The sequence below is a fragment of the Trichechus manatus genome, unplaced genomic scaffold (genome assembly GCF_000243295.1).
Source record: "Trichechus manatus latirostris isolate Lorelei unplaced genomic scaffold, TriManLat1.0 scaffold00232, whole genome shotgun sequence".
Taxonomy (NCBI): domain Eukaryota; kingdom Metazoa; phylum Chordata; class Mammalia; order Sirenia; family Trichechidae; genus Trichechus; species Trichechus manatus.
The window spans coordinates 2,829,794-2,851,851 of NW_004444168.1; the positions used below are offsets into that span (position 1 = coordinate 2,829,794).

General features: G+C 37.3%; 2 pseudogenes; one reads left to right on the top strand and one right to left on the bottom strand.

The window, feature by feature from the left end:
* The window catches only part of LOC105756910 (olfactory receptor 51V1-like), a 108,495-nt pseudogene that overhangs the window by 79,340 nt on the left and 7,097 nt on the right, over positions 1-22,058 (bottom strand).
* LOC101352943 (olfactory receptor 52A5-like) lies at positions 19,369-20,895 on the top strand (annotated as a pseudogene).

Genomic DNA, 22,058 nt, shown 5'->3' on the forward strand with positions numbered 1-22,058 from the left:
AGTGAGTTTCTAGAAATTTGTCCATTTCCTCTAGGTTTTCAAATTTGTTAGAGTACAGTTTTTCATAGTATTCTGTTATGATTCTTTTAATTTCATTTGGGTCTGTTGTGATATCACCCATCTCATTTCTTATACAGGTTATTTGCTTCCTCTCCTGTTTTTCTTTTGTCTGTTTGGCCAATGGTTTATCAGTTTTATTGATCTTTCCAAAGAACCAGCTTTTGGTTTTGTTAACTTTTTCAATTGTTTTTTCTATTCTCTATTTCATTAAATTCTGCACTAATTCTTATTATTTCCTTTCTTCTGTCACCCGAGGGCTTCTTTTATTACTCTCTTTCTACCCGTTCAAGTTGTAGGGTTAATGTTTTGATTTTGGCCCTTTCTTCTTTTTGGATGTGTGCATTTATTGCTATAAACTGACCTCTGAGCACTGCTTTTGCTTTGTCCCAAAGGTTCTGGTAGGATGTGTTTTCATTATCATTTGATTCTCTGAATTTCTTTATTCCATCCTTAATTTCTTCTATAACCTAGTAGCTTTTGAGCAAGGTACTGTTCAGTTCCCATGTGTTTGATTTTTTTTTTTCCCCTTCCTTGCTTTTTCTTGATTTCTACTTGTATGGCTTTATGGTCAGAAATGATGCTTTGCAATATTTGAATGCTTTGGCTTATGTTAAGGCTTCTTTCATGGTCTAATATGTGGTTTATTCTGGAGAATGTTCCATGTACATTGGAAAAGAAAGTATACTTAGCTGCCATTGGGTGGAGTGTTTTGTATATGTCTATGATATCAAGCTGGTTGATTGTAGCATTTACATCTTCCATGTCTTTGTTGAGCTTCTTTCTGGATGGTCTGTCCTTCACCGAAAGTGGTGTGTTGAAGTCTCCTGCTACTATTGTGGAGCTGTCTATCTCCCTTTTCAATACTGTTAGAGTTTGTTTTATGTATTTTGGAGCCCTGTCATTGGGTGCGTAAATATTTATTATACTTATATCTTCCTGGTGTACTGATCCTTTAATCATTATATAGTGTTGTTCCTTATTCTTTGTGGTGTATTTTACTTCAAAGTCTATTTTTTTAGAGATTATTATTGCCACTCCTGCTGTTTTTTGAATATATCAAGGTTTGCTTGATATCTTTTTCCATCCTTTGAGTTTTAGTTTGTTTGTGTCTTTAAGTCTAAGATGTGTCTCTTGTAAGCAGCATATAAACAGATCGTGTTTTTTTAATCCATTCTGCCATTCTCTGTCTCTTTATTAGTGCATTTAGTCCATTTACATTCAGAGTAATTATTGATAAGTAAGAGTTTAATGCTGTCATTTTGATGTCTTTATGTGTGTGTTGTTGACTGTTTCTTTGTTCCATTTAATTTTCTGTGCTAAGTTGTTTCTCTTTATGTATTTTATTTTAATCTTTTTCATGGTTTTGATTATGTATTTGTTGAGTCTTTATATTTTTCTTGTTTTTTTTATTTTGTTGGGTAGGACTGTTAATTTCTTTTGCGATTACCTTAATATTTACCCTGATTTTCCTAAGTTTAAACCAGTCTTTTATTTCTTTATATTGCCCTGACATCCTCTCCATATGAAAAATCAATGTCCATATTTTTTAGTCCCTCTTTTTTGTTTTAATGTTGTCATCTTTTACATATTGACATCTCTGTTTCTCTATTTTCAGTGTTTTAACTTTTATTTATTTTTGTGACTTCCTTATCGGAGTTGATATCTGGTTGCTCCATCCTGTGTTCTAGCCTTGGGTTTTTATCTAATGTTACTTCTTTTCTCACTGGAGGACTGCCTTTAGTATTTCTTGTAATTTTGGTTTGGTTTGTGCAAATTCCCTAAACTTCTGTTTATCTGGAAATGCCCTAACTTCGCCATCATATTTGAGAGACATTTTTCCTGGGTATATAATTCTTGGCTGACAATTTTTTTCCTTCAAGGCTTTGTATGTGTCATCCCATTGCCTTCTTGCTTGCATGGTTTCTGCTGAGTAGTCTGAGCTTATTCTTATTGACTCTCCTTTGTAGATGACTTCTGTTTATCCCTAGCTTTTCTTAAATTTCTCTCTTTAACTTTGGTTTTGGCAAGTTTCATTATAGTATGTCTTGGTGACCTTCCTTTGGGATATACCTTATGTGGGGTTCGATAAGCATCTTGGATAGATATCTTCTCATATTTCACGATCTCAGGGAAGTTTTCTGTCAACAAATCTTCGAGAATTATCTCTGTATTCCCCACCCTCCTCCGTTCTGGTACTCCAATCACTTGTAGGTTATTTCTCTTGATAGAGTGCCATATAATTCTTAGAGTTTCTTCATTTTTTTAAAAATTCTTGTATCTGATTTTTCTCCAAATAATTTGGTGTCAAGTGCTTTATCTTCAGTCTCACTACTTCTGACTTCTACTGCTTCAATTCTGCTCCTATGACTTCCTATTAAGTTGTCTAATTCTGTAATTTTATTGTTGATCTTATGGATTTCTGATTGCTATCTCTCTGTGGATTCTTACAGCCTATTAAACTGTTCATTATGCTCTTGAATAACCTTCCTCTACTGCTTTGTTTGTGTGTTCTTTGGTTTTCCTGCATTTTGACGGATATCCTTCCTAATCTCTTAAAGAGTTCTGTATATTAATCTTGTATTCTGCCTCTGGTAATTCCAAGAAATTCTCTTCTTCTGGAAAATTTATTGATCCTTTTTTTTTTTTTGAGAGCTTTCTGAAACCATCATGGTCTGTCTCTTTATGTGATTTGATATTGACTGTTGTCTCTAAGCCATCAATAAATTATTATAATTTATTTATTTTATATTTGCTTACTGTGTCCTACCTTCTTGTTTTGTTTTATTTTATATGCCCAAATAGGCTGCTCGTGTGAGCTGGTTTGATTATTGGCACATTTGAAACTCTAACATCCTGTCACCAGGTATTTAGATCTGTTACTAAGTTTGTGAGCTGAGGAGTCTGTTAACTTCTCCTGTATGGATTCAGCTCAGGTGTCCATGTAGTCAGTCACCAAGTGTGTGCTGCAGGCTCTCACCTACAATCCAAGACAGGCATGGGTGAGTGGTGTAGGCACAGGTATCTGGCTGCAGTAGGGGGTCACGCGCTGAGTAAGGCAGGGGGCTGACTGCTGTCTCTGAGTGTCTGGAAGAAAAGAATGTCCCTGTTCCCTAGAGTGAGTAGGTAGGTGGATTATGCAGCCAGACTATGAGCACTCAATGCTGTTGGCTGTTATGACCGGAGGGCACCACTTACTCTTGGACTCACGTCCAGGGTGGCTAGGTAGCATGGGTGGAGCGACCAGTCCTCAGGCCCTTGATGTGGGCAGGTGCGGAAACTGCTTAATGAACAGAGTAGTGTCAGATGTCACAAACCTGCTAGTTCACAGCTTAAACTGTTGAAATTAGACTTCAGGTATATACCCTGTTGTATTGTGGTAATGAGGGCTTGTGCTTTTGAAATGGGTCCACACAAATCTATGCAGGGGTGAAAGCCATTCAGAGTCTGTGGACCCCTTATGCTTCTGCCTAGGCAAATGAGCTGTGCCAACCCTGAGTTCATGGATTAAGGAAGCCAGCAGTTTATTGTTTCCCCTGTTTGTTAATTTGTTCCCACTCCAAGGCAGGGAGAATGGCTCAGGGCACATGTCAGGTCCTACTTCTGGCCCATGCAATCACTGAAGCTGGCCTGCCACCTAGTGCAGAGCTGGGAGGGGGTAGGTAAACAGAAGAAAGATTTTCCCCAAAGGGTTTCTTTTTTTAATCCCCACGGAAGGCCAGATGCAAGTACTTATCTTTAGCCGCTTGAGTACTGCTTTTTACTGGTTCTGGATGGCTGAGTAGACTCTCTGCCACTGGGCCTCTCCCGATGTAGAAAACGACTCCCAACCGCCACTGCTTGCTTCACCACACACAGGAGCTGATCCAGCCTGAAGGGCTCAGGCTCCTGCTGGGTCAGGTCTGGCAACTACTCGCTGCTTCTGAACCATCTCTCCCTCCCCTTGCCACTCATTTCTATTCCTCAACTTTGCCTTTGATGTTCAAGGCTCCTAGATTGTTATATACAATTGATTTACTTGTTTTTTTTCAGGTCTTTGCTGTTAGAGGGACCACAGGAAGCGTCTGACTACTCTGCCATCTTTTTTTGATATGATGCTGAATTCTATTGGCTAGTATTCTCTTGAGAATATTTGCATCTATATTCATGAGAGATATTGGTCTGCAATTTTCTTTCTTTGGTATCTTTGCCTGGTCTTTGTATCAGGGTTACACTGGCTTCATAGAATGAATTTGAAAGTATTCCTTCATTTTTCTATGTTCTGAAATAGTTTGAGCAGGATTATGTAAGCTCTTCTCTGAATGTTTGGTCGAATTCTCCAGTGAAGTCATCTGGGCTAGAGTTTTTTTTTGGGGGGGGGGGAGTTTTGGAGTTTTTTTAAATTACTTTTTCAATTTCTTCTCTTGTTAAGGATCTGTTCAGATTTTCAACTTCAATTTGTGATAGTTTGGGTAGATACTGTGTTTCTGGAGTACAGTTTTTCATAATACTCTGTTATGATCTTTTTTATTTCATTTGGGTCTGTTGTAATATCCCTCATTTCATTTATTATTTGGGTTATTTGCATCCTCTCCTGTTTTTCTTTTGTCAATTTGACTAGTGGTTTGTCGATTTTGTTGATCCTTTCAAAGAACCAACTTTTGATTTTGCTGATTCTTTCTATTGTCTATTTCATTTATTTCTGCTCTGATCTTTATTATTTCCTTTTTCTGGTGGCTTTAGGCTGCTTTTGCTGTTCTCTCTATTTGTTTGAGTTATATAGCTAATGTTTTGATTTTGTCTCCTCTTTCTTTTTGATGTGTACCTCTATTGCTATAAATTGACCTCTGAGCACTACCTTTGCTGTATCCCAAAGGTGTTGGTATGATGTGTTTTCATTCTCATTTGATGCTAGGAATTTTTTGATTCCATCTTTGATTTCTTCTATTACCCAGTGGTTTTTAAGCAGGGTGTTATTTAGTTTCCATGTAACTGATATTTTTTTCCTTGATCTTCCTGTTGTTAATTTCTACATTGACAGCATTGTAATTAGAAGAGATACTTTGTATTATCTCAATGTTTTGGATTTTGTTGAGGGTTTCTTTGTGAGCTAAGATGTGGTCTATTCTGGAGAACGTTCCATGTGCATTGGAAAAGAATATGCACTTGCAGCTGTTGGGTGGAGAGTTCTACATATGTTTATGAGTTCAAGTTGGCTGATTGTGACATTTAGACCTTCTGTATATTTGCTGAGTTTCTTTCTAGATGTTCTGTCCTTTACCAAGAGTGATATGTTCAAGTCTCCTACTATTATAGTGGAACTGTCAGTTTCTCTTTTCAGTGCTGTTAAAGTTTGTTTTTTGTATTTTGGAGCCCTGTCATTTTGTGCATAGGTATTTATTATAGTTATGTCTTCATGTCAGATCATCCCTTTAATCATGATATAGTGCCCTTCTTTGTCTTTTATGTTGGATTTTGTTTTAAAGTCTATTTTATCTGAGATTAGTATTACCACTCCTGCTCTTTTTTGGTGGCTATTTGCTTAATACATATTTTTCCATTTTTTGATTTTTAAGAAATTTATGTCTTTGTTTCTAAGGTGTGTCTCTTGTAGACAGCATATTGATGGATCCCATTTTTGTTTTGTTTTGTTTTTTTAATCTAGTCTGTCACCCTCTGTCTATGGGTGCATTTAGGCCATTTACATTCAGTGTTATTATTGGTAGGTTTGAGTTTATTTTTGTCATTTTGTAGTGCTTTGTTTTTGTGGTGCTGATGATTTCTTTGTTCCTTTTACTCTCCTGTGCTGAATTCCTTTTGTTTGTGGAGTTTTTTCATTTCTTTTGTTTTTGTAGATTTTCTTTTTACTGAGATTTTATGATTTTCTTCTCTATTTTGATGAGTAGGTTTGTTAATTTTCTTTGTGTTTAGCTTGAAATTTACTCTTATCTTCCTACCTTTGAACCAGTCTATAATTACTTGGTATTGCCTTGCCTTCCTCTCCATTAGAAAGTTCTATACCTACACCATTTATTCCCTCTTTTATTGTTGTTGTTGTTGTCATTTGAAGATTAACCCCTCCGGTTCCCTGTTGTAAATCTTTTGGTTTTGAATAGTCCTTGAGAGTTCATTTCCTAGCTTGGTATCTGGCTGGTGCCATCTGGTGTCCTAGATTTAGGCTGTTGTCTGATGTTGTTTGTTCTCAGATCAGAGGAGTCCCTTTAATAATGCTTGTAAATTTGGTTTGGCTTTTAAATATTCCCTTAATTTCTGTTTATCTGGAAATGACCTAGTTTCACTATCATATTTGAATGACAGTCTTGCAGGACATATTATTTGTAGTTGGCAATTTTTTTCTTTCAAGGATTTATTTATGTCATCCCATTACCTTCTTTTCTGCCTGGTTTCTTCCTAGTAATCAAAGCTTAGTCTTATTATTTCCCCTCTGTATGTGACTTTTCATTTTTCTCAAGCTGCTGTAAGGATTCTTTCTTTGTTTTTGGTTTTAGCAAGTGTGATTATGATGTGCCTTGGTGATTTTCTTTTGGGGTCTATCCTATATGGGATTCTTTGAGCTTCTTAGATGGTCAACGTGTCATCTTTCATGATATTAGGAAATTTTCTGCTGGCAATTCTTCTGTGATCCTCTCTGTTTTTTCCATTTTCTCCCCCTATTCTGGAACTCTGATCACTCACCAATTTTTGCTTTTGATTGTATCCCACATAATTCTCAAGGTTTCTTCATTTTTCTTTGTTCTTTTTTCTGATTTTTCCTCAAAGTTGTGTCCAAGTTTTTATCTTCCATTTCGCTGATCCTGTCTTCCATTTTTTCAAACCTATTCCTCAGCCCTTCTATGACACTGTCCATTTCTGAAATCTTGTTTATTTTTTGGATTTCTAATTGCTGTTATTGTATGATTTTTACTTGTGAATTTATTTTGACATTTTGTTCGTGTTATTTTCCTGAATTCTTCCATTTTTTGTCTGTATTTTCCATGAATTTGTCTTTTCTTTGAATTTTTCTATTTTTTTCCTCATTTTTGTCTGCTTTTTGCTTCATCTCTTGGATAGCTCTGAATATTAGAGATTTGAATTCCCTATCAGGTAGTTCTAGTGACTTTTCTTCTACTGGGAAGTCACCTGTTATTTATTTTGAATGCCTTTTGGAAACATCCTGTCCATTTTTTTTATGTTTTGATATCGTCTGCTGTTTTCAGGACATTCAATAGTTGTTTTCTTCTTTTATTGATTGTAGATTTGTTTCATCCTGTTTTTTGTTTTACTTGGTTAAGTCTGAGCAGTCCGGCTGTGCATTCTTTGTTGTTTGCTCATCTCTGGACACAATATTTTTCACCTTCTTTTCCAATGGGCAAGTCCAGTAGCTCAGTTATGGTGTAGCAGGGCAGGTTCACCTGAACAAGAGGGACTGGGCTGGGTTGTTTGAGGCACATACTGGGTCCAATAAGGTGAGCCGATTACTTCCAATTCAAGTAATATTACATTTAAAATAGTTTTTCATTTTTATTTTAAACTATGATACCAGGTGCATTTTAAATTATATTTTGAACTCTTTCAATATATACCGAGATGAATAGAAAAAAAAAATCACCCACTTTATTTTTAACTTTATCTTCTACTATTTTTGTTGCTGTTACCGTTGATTAAGGAGCCCTGGTGACATAGTGGTTAAGAGCTCAGCTGCTAACCAAAAGGTTGGAAGTTCAAATCTACCAGCTGCTCCTTGGAAACCCTATGGGGAAGTTCTACTCTCTGTTATAGAACTGTTATGAGTTGCAATCAACTTGACGGCAGTGGGTTTTTTTATTGTTGATTAAAAGCATATACAAAAAGTACACATACATATGTTCAATAAAGTGGTTAGCTCATGTAACTAGGTCTGGAAATAGAGCATTATAAGCTTCATATCCTCACTGCACTTGGCTTCCTTCTCAAAATAATTGCTTTGTTTTCTCACGACCCCAAAACATAGTTATGCCTTGTTTGATTTTTATTTAGGTGGAATCAAAAAGTATATGCTTTTCTTCTGGATTATTTTGTGTAATATTAGATGTGTGAGATTTACCCATGCGTGGATAAATCTTTGTGGATACTGGATAGTGTTATTGTAGTTGATGGGTACCATCAATTTGATTCTGACTCATAGTGACCTCATTTGACAGTAGAACTTCCCCATAAAGTGTTCTTGGCTGTAATCTTTATGAAAGCATATTGTCAGGTCTTTCTTCCAAGGAGCCATTGTGTGGCTTTGAACCACTAACCTTTCAGTTAGCAGTAGAGAATTTTATCATTGCACCACCAGGGCTCCTTTGTTGTGGATGTTGTTGTTGTAGTTAAGCACCGTCAGGTCGGTTCCTACTCATAGAAATCCCATGTACAACAGAACTAAACACTGCCCCCTGCACTGTCGTGTGCCATCCTCACAATCATTGATATGTTTGAGCCCATTGTTGCAGCCACTGTGTCAGTCCATTTCATTGAGGGTCTTCCTCTTGTTTGCTGACACTCTACTTTACCAAGCATGATGTCTTTCTCCAGGGACTGTTCCCTCCTGATAACATGTCCAAAGTGTGTGAGATGACGTTTTCCCATCCTTGCTTCTAAGGAGATTCTGGCTGTATTTCTTCCAAGACGGATTTGTTGGTTCTTTTGGAAGTCCATAGTATATTCAATATTCTTCCCCAACACCATAATTCAAAGGTGTCAATTCTTCTTTGGTCTTCCGTATTCATTGTCCAGCTTTCCCATGCAAATGAGGCAATTGAAAATACCATTGCTTAGGTCTGGAGCACCTTAGTCCTCAAAGTGATATGTTTGCTTTTTAACACTTTAAAGAGGTCTTTGGCAGGAGATTTACACAATGCAATGCGTCTTTTGATTTTCTGACTGCTGCTTCCGTGGGTTTTGATTGTGGGTCCAAGTAAAATCGAAATCCTTGACAACTTCAATATTTTCTCTGTTTATCATGATGTTGCTTATTGGACCAGTTGTGAGGATTTTTGTTTTCTTTATGTTAAGGTGTAAGCTACACTTCAGGCTGTAGCTTTTGATCTTCATCAGTAAATGCTTCAAGTCCTCTTCACTTTCAGCAAGCAAGACTGTGTCGTCTGCATATAGTAGTTTGTTAATGAATCTTTCTCCAATCCTGATACTGTGTTCTTCTTCACATATTCCAATTTCTTGGATTATTTGCTCAGCATGCAGATTAAATAAGTATGGTGAAAGGATACAACCCTGATACACACCTTGATTTTAAACCATGTAGTACCCCTTGTTCTGTTTAAATCATCACTTCTTGGTCTATGTACAGGTTCCTCATGACCACAGTTAAGTGTTCTGAAATTATCATTCTTCATAATGTTATCCATAGTTTGTTATGATCCACACAGTTAAATGCCTTTGCATAGTCAGTAAAATACAGGTAAACATCTTTCTGTTATTCTCTGCTTTTAGCCAAGATCCATCTAACTTCAGCAATGATAGCCCTTGTTCCACATCCTCTTCTGAATCTGGCTTGAATTTCTGGCAATTCTCTGTTGATGTACTGCAGTAACCATTTTTTAATGATCTTCCGAAAAATTTTACTTGTGTGTGATATTAATGATATTATTCGAGAATTTCTGCATTCTGCTGAGTTATCTTTCTTTGGAATGGGCATAAATGCGATCTCTTCCTGTAGGTTAGCCAGGTAACTGTCTTCCAAATTTCTTGGCATAGACAAGTAAGTGCTTCCAGCGTTGCATGTGTTTGTTGAAACATCTCGTTTGGAATTCTGTCAATTTCTGCAGCCTTGTTTTTCACCAGTGCCTTCAGTGTGGCTTGGAATGCATCCTTCAATACCATCAGTTCTTGATCATATGCTACCTCCTGAAATGGATGAACATTAACCAATTCTTTTTGGTACAGTGATTGGCCATCTTTCTTTGATGTTTTCTGCATCGCTTAATAATTTGCCCATCCAAAAACCAAACCCATTGCCATCAAGTCAATTTGATCGAGTTGATTCTAACTCATAGTGAACCTATAAGACAGAGTAGAACTGCCCCCTAGGGTTCCAAGGAGAGTCCGGTGGATTTGAACTGCTGACCTTTTGGTTAACAGCCAAGTTCTTAACCACTACGTCTCCAGGGCTCCAATTTGCTGATAGAATCCTGCGATATTACAACTCGAGACTTGAATTTTTTTTCTTTTTGTTTTCTTTTTTTTTTAATTGTACTTGAGGTGAAGGCTTACAGAACAAATAGTTTCTCATGAAACAGTAGTACACATATTGTTTTATGACATTGGTTAACAAACCCACATGTCAACCCTCTAACTTCTCAACCATTTTTTGGTGAAAATACACATAGCCAAAGATACACCATTTCAAAAATTTCTACATGCACAGTTCAGTGACATTGACTACGCTCTTCCAGTTGTGCTGCTATTCTCACTTAAGATGAAGGCTTATGGAACAAAATAGTTTCTCATTTAACAGTTACTACACATGTTGCCCTATGACAATGGTTAACAATCTCACAACACATCAACAATATCCTTACTTGACTTTGGGTTCCCTATCACCAGCTTCCTTGTCCCCTTCTGCCTTCTGGCCCTTGTCACTGGACTACTGTACCTCATTAGTCCCATTTGGTTTTACGGGGCTGTCCACTCCCAGGCCGAATGGTGAACCTCAGAGATAACTTCACCACTGAGCTAAAAGGGTGTCTGGGGGCCATACTCTCGGGGTTTCTCCAGTCTCCTTTAGGCCAGTAAATCTGGTCTTTTTTTTGTGAGTTAGAATTTTGTTCTACATTCTTCTCCAGCTCTGTCCAGAACCCTCTGTTGTGATCCTGGTCAGAGCAGTCAGTGGTGGTAGCCAGGCACCATCTAGCTGTACTGAACTCAGTCTGGTGGAGGCCTTGGTAGCTGTGGTCCATTAGTCCTTTGGACTAATATTTTCCTTGTACCCTATTCTCTTCATTCTCCCTTGCTCCCGAAGGGATGAGAGCAGTGGAATATCTTAGATGGCCACTCACAGGCTTTTAAGACCCTCGAGGCTTGAATTCTTTTCTTCAGTTCTTTCAGCTTGAGAAATTCCCTTTTGGTTTTCTAACTCCAAGTCTTTGCACATTTCATTATAATACTTTACCTTGTCTTCTCAAGCCACGCTTTGCAATCCTCTGTTCAGTTCTGAACAGAAGACTGTAATGGATAGTAGCATCTATATTTTCAATACTAGTGAATATTTCATATTGTGTATATTCCTCAATTTATTTAGCCTTTCTCATCTTGACAAATAGCTGTACTATTTTCATTTTGAACTGTTATATATAATATAAATATTACATTCCATTAATGTGATGAAATAATTTGAAAAACTTCCAGATGTTTAACTAACATTGCAGACTTACTTCTCTGATCATGATTCAAATTAAATTCTTTCTAAATTATCCTTAGTGGATTCTATTTTCAAGGTTATGTAATCCTCAGAAAATGAGTCAAAGTGTGTCTTCTGTTTTTATATTATCTGAAAGATTTTTCATCAATTAGGCTTTATAATTTTATTATGTTTATTATTTTTTACATTGGAATATTTGTTGGTGAAAACATCTGATCCTGAATTTTTTATTTATGGATTCAATATATATACTAACTGTAGAAGTATTCTGATATCATATTCTTTTCATGGCATTTGTTAATTTCATCTAAAGGATCAAATTTTCTGTAGTAATATTATTAATAATATTCTCTTCAATATTTGTAGTACCTGTATATCCCAATAATGATCCGTTTTCCATATCTGGTGTTGGTTATTCTCTCTCTCACTTTTCTCTGATGTTATTGCCAGAAGCTTATAAATTTTTTCATTTTTTCCAAAGAAGCAGCTTTGAGGTACATTGCTCGATCATCTTTTATGTTTCCAATATCATTAATTTTTGCTCTTATCTTTCTTTCTTCTATCATCATGTTGTCTTTATGTTTAATTAAATGCTCTTTTTATTACTTCTGGAATTGTTTCCTCAGATTTTTTATTTTTTTTCCCTTTATCATACACCCATTTATGTCTATAAATACTTCTTTGAGCCTAGAGTTAACTTCATTCAACAAGTTGTTTGTTTGTTTAACAGTGCTTTTTCATTTCCAGCCAACACAAAATCTTTTCAAATTTCTATTGCAGTTTATATATTTATAAATCTTCAGAAGTTATGGGGATTGACAGGTTTAAGACAACATGCCAAATCTGTGTGTGCTCACAGATTGTACCAGATTTCTAGATAGCCAGGAGGCCATTAGAAAAAGCGCACCAATAACTAACATGGATTGCTCCATAAACATCACATCCTTCTGATCAGAGCCTGAACACGTTAGCACATGGAAAGTGGCTTTTATTACTTAAAAAGCCATGCAAACATCATACAACCAGAAATGTTCCATAACAGAGCTATTCCTCCTGGCTCAAAAGCTGTCCAGGCAGAGACAACGACTCTTACATGTACATGACATTTTGTATCATGCGTGACAGAATTAAATGGGAGCCTACCTACTGCTGGCCTCCCCCTGGCCAGGTCGGTCCACTTACCTGCTTAGGTATGCTGTAAGCTTATACTAGGCATGCTGTCCATTAGCACCATAGCTGAGGAGTCAAAGAAAACTTCCTTTCCCAGCTATATCATACCTGAGTCTAAGTGACTAATTGTATCTTTTTAACCCTGCTAACAAACATCCTACTGCATCATGCCCGTCTGATTTCCTGAGGAGGGGGTGGGTATTTAGCTAAAAAACACCAGGCCTCAGTAGGGGTTGGACGAGTGGTTTGTTCTGAGTCCTTAAGTTGCCAGCAGGGAGAAGAATGGAGACAATCATGGCCACCTGGTTTGTCCAAAGGACTGGCTCCTCAAAACAGGCTCTCAATATGTTACTGATCTCTACATTAATTATTTGTGGTCAGAGAATATACTCGTTATGCTATCAGTTCTTAGAGATTTGTGGAGATTTGATGTATCACCAATCATGCGGTTACCTTTTTGTAAAATCAAAAAGAACATAAATTCTGAAATTTCAGATGAAGTATTCATATATTTCAATTATGTTAATTTTTACAATCATAATGTTCAAATTGCCTATATACCTACTGACTTTTTGCTTGCTCCCTGACGAATTCCTGTAAGAGGTATATAACTATTGTCAATGGTGATTGCAGATTTGTCTAATAATTCATACGATGACTTTCAATTTTGGCTTAACATATTTTGAGACTATGTTAATAAGTGCAACAATTTTTAGTTTTTTTTTTCCTTAGCAAACTGAGACGTTTGCCATTAGGAAATACCCTCTTGATTTCTAGAAATTTATTTCTTACTTTCTATTCTACTTTGTTGTATGTTAATTCAGCTACACCAGCTGTTTTTTGTTTCATGTTTGCATGTTCTTCCTTTTTTTTTTTAACTTCAGTTCTTCTGTATCTTTCAGTTATATGTACTTTTCTTTGAAATAACATAATGTGTGGCTGGTGTATGTTGCACATTCTGAATTTTTTGTCTTTTAATTCAGTTTACTTACATCTTAGATATTTACTGGTATATTAAGATGTAATCTACCATCTAAATATTGGATTTTTATTTCTTCACCTTATCTATTATTTTTGAACTTTTAATTGTAATATATAACACACCATTAGAAAAATATATCAGTCATAAACATACACATTTATGCCTTGATAAATATACCAATTGTAAACACACACATTCACACTTAGATGAATGTTCACATGATGGGCAGACCTAGATTGAAAAAAAAAGAAAAAAAAAGCATCCAGATCAGAAAGAGAACATTACTAGCAACCCAGAAATTCTCCTTCACGTTCTCCTTTCCACCCACCATGGGTGTGATGGTTAAGGTTGTGTGTCACCTTGGCTGGGCCATGATTCTCAGTGGTTTGGCAGTTGTGTAATGATGTAATTGGGCAGCTATGTAATGATGTAGTTATCCTCCATTTTCGTGATATAATCTAATCACCTCCATGATGTGATCTGATGTGATCAACCAATCAGTAGTAACAGGAGTTTCTGATTGGACATAGGAAGGAAGAAATGTCAATGACTCTGGACTTATTGGTAAAACATTTGTGTGCTAGAGGGTGAGAAATTAAGCTGACAAAAATTCAGGCACCTTCAACCTCAGTGAAATTTCTAGGGGCCCAGTGGTGTGGGGCATGTCAAAATACGCTTTATAAAGTGAAGGATAAGTTATTGCATTTCGCCCATCCCACAACTAAAAAGATGGCACAATGTCTGGTGGGCCTCTTTCAATTTTGGAGGCAATGTATCCCTCATTTTGGTGTTTACTCTGGCTTATTTATCAAATGACTCAAAAAGCTGCTTGTTTTGAGTGAGTCTCAGAACAAGAGAAGCTCTGCAACAGGTTCAGGCTGCCATGCAAGCTGCTCTGTCACTTACGCCGTATGATCTGGCTGATCCAATGGTGCTTGAAGTGTCAGTGGCAGATAGAGATGCTGTTGAGAGTCTTTGGCAGGTCCCTGTTGATGAATCACAGCACAGACTCTTAGAATTTTGGAGCAAAGCCCTGCCATCCTCTGAAGATAACTACTCTCCTTTTGAGAAACAGTTTTTGGCTTATTACTAGGCCTTAAAACTAAATGCTTAACCATGGGCCACCAAGACACCAAGTGGCCTGAGCTGCCCACCATGAACTGAATGTTGTCTCACCTAGACAGCCATAAAGTTGGACGTGCACAGTGGCACTCCATCACTAAATGTAAGTGGTAAGTATGACATTGTGCCCAAGCAGGACCTGAAGGCACAGGTAAGCTGCATCAGGAAGTAGCCCAAGTAAGCATGGCCTCCACTCCTGTCATATTATCTCCCAGTCTGCACCTATGTCCTCATGAGGAGTTCCTTATAATCAGTTGACTGAGGAAGAGAAAACTCGTGCCTGGTTTACAGATGGTTCTGCAGGATATGCAGGCGTCACTTGAAAGTGGACAGCAGGAGCACTACAGCCTCTTTCTAGGACCTCCCTGAAGGACAATGGTGAAGAGAAATCCTCCCAATGGGCAGAAATTTGAGCAGTGCACCTGGTTGCTTACTTTGCTTGGAAGGAGAAATGGCAGATGTGCAATTGTATCTTGACTCATTGTCTGTGGCCAATAGCTTGGGTGGATGGTCAGGACTTCGAAGGAACATGATTAGAAAATTGGAGACAAGGAGGTATGGGGAAGAGGTATGTGGATAGACCTCTTTTAATGGCCCAGAGAAGTGAAGATATTTGTGTCTCATGTGAGTGATCACCAAGGGTGAACCTCGGAAGAGGAAGATTTTAATCATCAAGTGGATAGGATGACGCGTTCTGTGGAAACCAGTTACTCTCTTTCCCCTGCCACTCTGGTCATTCCCCAATGGGCTTATGAACAAAGTGGACATAGTGGCAAGAACAGAGGTTACGCATGGGCTCAGCAGCATGGACTTCTACTCACCAAGGCTGACTTGGTTACAGCCACTGCTGTGTGCCCTATCTTCCAGCAGCAGAGACCAACACTGAGTCCCCGATATGGCACCATTCCTCAAGGTGATCAGCCAGCAAGCTGGTGGCAGGTTGATTACACTGGACCACTTCCATCATGGAAAGAGCAGTTTTTTGTTTTTGTTACTGTAATAGACATTTAATCTGAATATGAATTTGCTTTCCCTGCACGCAATGCTTCTGCCAAAACTAACGTCCGTGGACTTACAGAATGCCTTAGCCACCATCATGATACCTCATACAGTGTTGTCTTGAATCAAATGACTCACTTCACAACAAATTAAGTGCAGAAATGGGCCCCATGGAATTCACAGGTCTTACCATGTTCCCCATCAGCCTGAAGCAGCTGACTTGTAGAATGATTGAATGGCCTTAAAAGGCACAACTGTGGCACCATCCAGGTGGCTGTACCTTGCAGGGTTGGGAAAATGTTCTACAGGAGGCTATATATGCTCTAAACCAGTGTCCAATAGAGATGTTTTTTCTTCCAGAGCCAGGATTCATGGGTCTAGGAATCAAGGGATGGAAATGGGAGTGGAACTACTCATTATTACGCCTAGTGAACCACTCAAACAATTTTTGCTTTTTATCACTGTGACCCTATGCTCTTCAGGTATAGAGGTCTTCTTTCCAAAGGGAGGAGTACTCTCACCAGGAGACACAACACTAGTACCATTGAAGGGGAAGTTAAGAATGTCACCTAGCGACTTTGGGCTCCTCATGCTTCTGGATCAAGAAGCAAAGAAGAGAGTTACTATATTATTGGGTAGTGTGATTTATCTTGATTACTAAGGGGAAATTGGATTCATATTACATAATAGAGATAAAGAAGAGTATGTCCAGAATGCAAGAAATCCCATAAGACATCTCTTAGTACTATTATGCCCTGTGATTAAAGTCAATGGAAATCTACAGCAACTCAATTCTGACATGACTACTAACGGCCCAGACCCTTCAGGAATGAAGGTTTGGTTCACCCATCAGGCAAAGAACCATGACCAGCTGAGGTGCTTGCTGAGGGCAATGGGAATATGGAATGGGCTGTGGAAGAAGGTAGTTCTAAATACCAGTTTTGACAACATGATTAGTTGCAGAAATAAGTACTGTAATTGTTATTAGTATTCCTTCCTTGTGTGTGTGAATCAAATATGTTTGTATTCTTCACTTATAAAATATAAGATGTAAATGAGGCTACTGTGTTTTTGGATGTATGCATGTTAGATATCTCTTATTAGGCACAAGTAGAACTTTGTAATTGTCTTTATTTAGAGATTTGTGTTTGGTTTAAGGAGACATATACAGGTGACAAGTTGACAAGGGGTGGACTGTGATGGTTAAGGTTGTGTGTCAACTTGGCTGCTCTATGATTCTCAGTGGTTTGGCAGTTATGTAATCATGTAGTTTGACAGTCGTGTAATGAAGTAATTTGACCATTATGTAATGATGTAGCCATCCACCATTTTGTGATATAATGTAATTACCTCTGTGATGTGATCAGCCAATCAGTTGTAAGGGGAGTTTCCTCAGAAGTGTGGCCTGAATCCAATATACATGGATATTCTGACAAAGCTCATTGGCTTTTGCTCTTTCTGGATCCTGCATCTGGCTTGTCATTATCTTACCTTCAGTTGTTGGGACTTGAGCCAGAGACCTGCTGTATTGCCTGCCAAACTTTGGATTCATCAGCCTCTACAGCGTGAGCCAGCAGCCTGCTGTCTGACCTGTCAATCTTGGGTTTGTCAGCTTCTGCAGCTACATGAGTCAGGAGAAGCCTAGAGCCTGACACCTGACCCACGGACTTGGAGTTTTCCAGCATCTATAACCATGTGGGAAACTCTGGTGGAGTAGTGGTTAAAAGTTCAACTGGTAGCCAAAAGGTCAGCAGTTTGAATCCACCAGGTGCTGCTTCAAAACTGTATGAAGTAAGTCTACTCTGTCCTATAGGGTCACTATGAGTGGGAATCAACTCAACGGCAATTGGTTTGGTTTTGGTTTTTATAACCATGTAAGCCATTTCTTGAGATAAATCTCTCTCTCTCTCATTCTCTCTGTCTCTCTCTCTATATATATATGTACTGATTTTGCTTCTGTAGATTATCCAGCCTAAAACAATGGGTAACCACTATACTAGCTTCTAATAACCTTCAGGTGTAAGATATTTATTACCTCTGGAAGGGTGTTAGAAACAATATTGGTGTGGGATACACAGTGAGATTCAATTATATTGATGATACTTCTCTCAGCAAACAATGTGGCTGGTGACATGGATTTTCAAGTATTATGCTTTGTTCTTTTTTCATATCTTTTATTTTATAGTACATTTGAAAAAATGTATGTGAATAAATCCCTGCTATAATACTTAGTAAACAAATGAGGTTAACGTAGTATGTGCAGTGCATTTCAATCCATAGCAATAATATCCTATAAAGTGTTCTACTTCCTTTAGGAAATATTTATTAAGATTATTCTGTGGTTTAAGAAGAGTGGTTGGAATCTGTGATAAGGCAAAGATAATAAATTAAGGGATCATAAAGATAGAGGCCCAGTTGTAATATGAAAAAGTACATTCTATACATGCATATCATTGTAGAATTACTTTAAACTAAAATAACAATAATAGAATGTGCAAAATATATATATATTAAACTCATTAGGGAACTAGGAAGGACAGAAATGAATTCTTTTAATTGTCTTTATTGTTATTAATGGAAATATTTTGAATAATTTTCATGTATTGTAAAAATAATTATACTACCATGTTAAGTAAAAAATACCCATCTAACATAAATATATTTTTCATAAGTAACAAGTGAAAACTGCTAAAGGGTAGTGTGCTAAGAAATTAATAATATTTGACCTTGAGTGGTGGCATTATGGATAATTCCTGTTTTTTTCACTGATTACTTTGAAAAATGAACAACTAAAGGCAAAAAATACATGTATTTTCATATAAACTGCATATTACATATATTAAGGAGTAGGAAAGAACTTAGGACAAACTATAAATTAAATATATTTAAGATTATGGAAGTTCTTAGGATTAAGAAATTGTTGAAAAAGTTTATGACCACCTTCCGTAGGAAGGATTGTTCTCCCTCATCCCCTCTCTTTCTAGTAAGGAAATAAATCAACTGTGATTAGCTGATTTTCTTTCTTCTCTGGTCATTCTCAAGGCTTACTATTGTCTTGTCCTCTCTATCCCTTTCCAAACACACACCTTCTTCCCTGCATCACTGAAGTGCCTTCTGGAAGCCCTTTATTTTAACTGAGATTGCAGAGAGCAAACCTAAAGAAAGGCAATTATTTGTAATGTTTCTTTTTCCTCAAAAAGCATAAGGTAAAGCTATGCAATTTGCTCAAGCACTGAATGAAGCCACATTCTATGCACTTTCCTTTCCTTGATGCCCATTTTACTGTCATACATGTGAGAACAAGATGCATTCCAGTATCTGTTGCTGTGAGAGATATTATTGCTTTATTTGACTAAGAGAAGGTCCTTCAACCTGCCAGGTTCAGGCCAAGCTAAGAAGGATTAGGTCCCATGGGAATTGAGCAAGACGACAGTCCTGAGAAATGGTGACTAGATCCTCTGATCAGAGCATCATTGTTTGCAATTGGGAGTAAACAATATCCCTCAGGACTTGCCAGAAGCTGATGAAATTCTGGTCAACAGGGAAAATAATGTACAAAACACAAATTCTCACAGCTACGACCAGCAAAGAGCAAACTTCTCTTGCACCAGTCACATCCAACTGCTCCTTCTCAATTCTGAGTAGGTGCATAGAGTTAGGAATGCGTACCAAGGACAATGTAGGTGAAATCATATATCTTGCAGTAAAAACACACTTAAAGCTGATGAGAGTAGACATTAGAAAAAAAAATCCAAATCGTAAAAGTAGAGAGTATCAGTATCTTTTTGATAGACTCTGATTTGAAGTTCTTGGAACTATAATTCAGGAGCAGGAATGACAGTTTGGAGAGGCTGCCTTGGAACATTTAGAGTTTAAGGGCAGTTTTCAGGTTGCTACTGGGAGAAGAAAAAGGAGAAAAGAATCACAAGGAACTTGAGTCAATGGTGTTTTTGTATCTGAAGCTATATAATTAGAAAAGGAAGAATTGTTATGAGGGGAAGGTTTAGCTCAATATAAGTTGTGTATTTCTGAAAGTGATCCTGATTAGACATACAGGCAAGGAAAGTACATGAAAATGTCTGTAGTCAGATGTCAGGAAAAAATTTCCAAAAAAAATTTTCTAAAATTTTTCAGCTTTAAAATTTATTAGTAGGAATTAGGGTCTTTGGGAGTCAGAGAAAAACCCAGACTAATATTGAAGGTGATGACCTGATTTGTAGAGAAGTTATTTGGGAATGCTTAGGACAACAAAACATACAAAATTATAGATCAGCTGGATTTAGACCTAGGTAATTAATCACTTAAGCAACCTATTTTTTCTTACCTTAAAAATAAGTATTCATTTATGCACACTCTTATGAGACCTGCTGCTGAACTCTATTTCTCTGCTAGTATTTGGCTAGTCAAAAAAAAAAAAAAAAAAAAAACCCATTGCCATTGAGTCGATTCCGACTCATAGCGACCCTACAGAACAGAGTAGAACTGCTCCATAGGGTTTCCAAGGAGAGCCTGGTGGATTTGAACTGCTGATCTTCTGGTTAGCAGCCAATCTCTTGACTACTATGCTGCCAAGGTTTCCATATGGCTACTAGAAAGTACCTAATCTTTATATTGCAAAGAAAATTTTGTTTTGCAGCATGCTACCATATTCACTCGCCAAGTAGTCACTCATATTTGGAGTTGGTATGACATTGCAGCCTGCCATTCTGGTAAGCCCATGCCTATTGCTCATAAAGTATCATCTGAAACTTTACCGAACCAAGTTAATATCTCACACTTACTGTGAACACATGGCTCTTGTGAAGCTTGCCAATGAAGATGCTTACATCAATAAATTCTATGGTCTCTTTGGGGCTTTTATTGTTGGTGGATTTGACTTCATTTTAATCACCTTCTCCTATATCCAGATATTTATAACTGTTTTCTACCTGCCCAAAAAAAGGCTCGTATTAAGACATTTAATACATGTATTCTGCACATATGTATCTTCTTCCAATTCTATCTACTTGCTTTCTTCTCCTTTTTTACTCACAGATCTGATTCTCATATCCCATCATATATACATATCACTTCCTCCATTCTTTATCTACTACTTCCACCTTTCCTCAACCCCTTTGTCTATGGGGTAAAGACCAAGCAGATTGGAGATCAGGTAGTAAAAATGTTCTATTGCAAAGACCAGATTTGACAGTTCATTGAAATTATTCTGTCTATGGGTTTCATGGTTCATCCAGTGGTCCTATGTAATCTGGATCTCCATCAATGGTGGCAGGTACAATCATGATCCTAATATATTTATGAACATATAAATGAGTTTTTAAGAAATTCTAGAGGTTATTGACTTCTGAAAGTAATCTGAGGAAAACTCTGTTTTCTAGTCAATTTTATTAATGTGAAGGCAAGTATAAGACTTACTGTAGATAGTATTTTTATAAAGTTCTTTGCAATCTTATTCCTAATTCATTAAACAACCATCTTTGAGTTAAGATTTGGATATATAAGAAGACTGGGCAGAAATTTTTCAGACTGGGATCCTCACCATATTGTTTTCCCAATTTTTTTTTTAATATAAAGAGAAATTAATATTATTCTGCATTAAGGTACTTGTACGTTGTTGGTGGTGGTGGTAGGTGCCGTCCAGTCAGTTCTGACTTGTAGTGACCCTATGTAAAATGGAACAAAACACTGCCTGGTCCTGTGCCATCCTCACAATCATTTTTTATGTTTGAGCCCATTGTTGCAGCTACTGTGTCAATACATCTCGTTGAGGATCTTCCTCTTTTTTGCTGACGCTCTACCATACCAAGCATGATGTCCTTCCTCATGGACTGATCCCTCCTAATAATATGTCCAAGGTATGTGAGACAAAGTCTCACCATCCTTGCTTCTAAGGAGCATTCTGGCTGTACTTCTTTCAAAACAGATTTGGTTGTTCTTCTGGCAGTCCACGGTATATTCAATATTCTTCACCAACACCATAAAAGCGCCAATTCTTCTCTGGGTTTCCTTATGTATTGTCCGGCTTTCGCATGCATATGGGGTGATGGAAAATGCCGTGGCTTAAGTCAGGCACACCTTAGTCCTCAAAGTGACACCTTTGCTTTTTAACACTTTAAAGAGGTTTTTTTGCAGCAGATTTGCTCAATGTAATAAGTCTTTTGATTTCCTGACCAATGTTTCCATGGATGCTGATTGTGGATCCAAGTAAAATGAAATCCTTGACGACTTCAATATTTTCTGCATTTGTCAGGATGTTGTTCATTGATCCAGTTGTGAGGATTTTTATTTTCTTTATGTTGAGGTGTGTCCATACTGAAGGCTATAGTTTTTGATCTTCATCAGTAAGTGCTT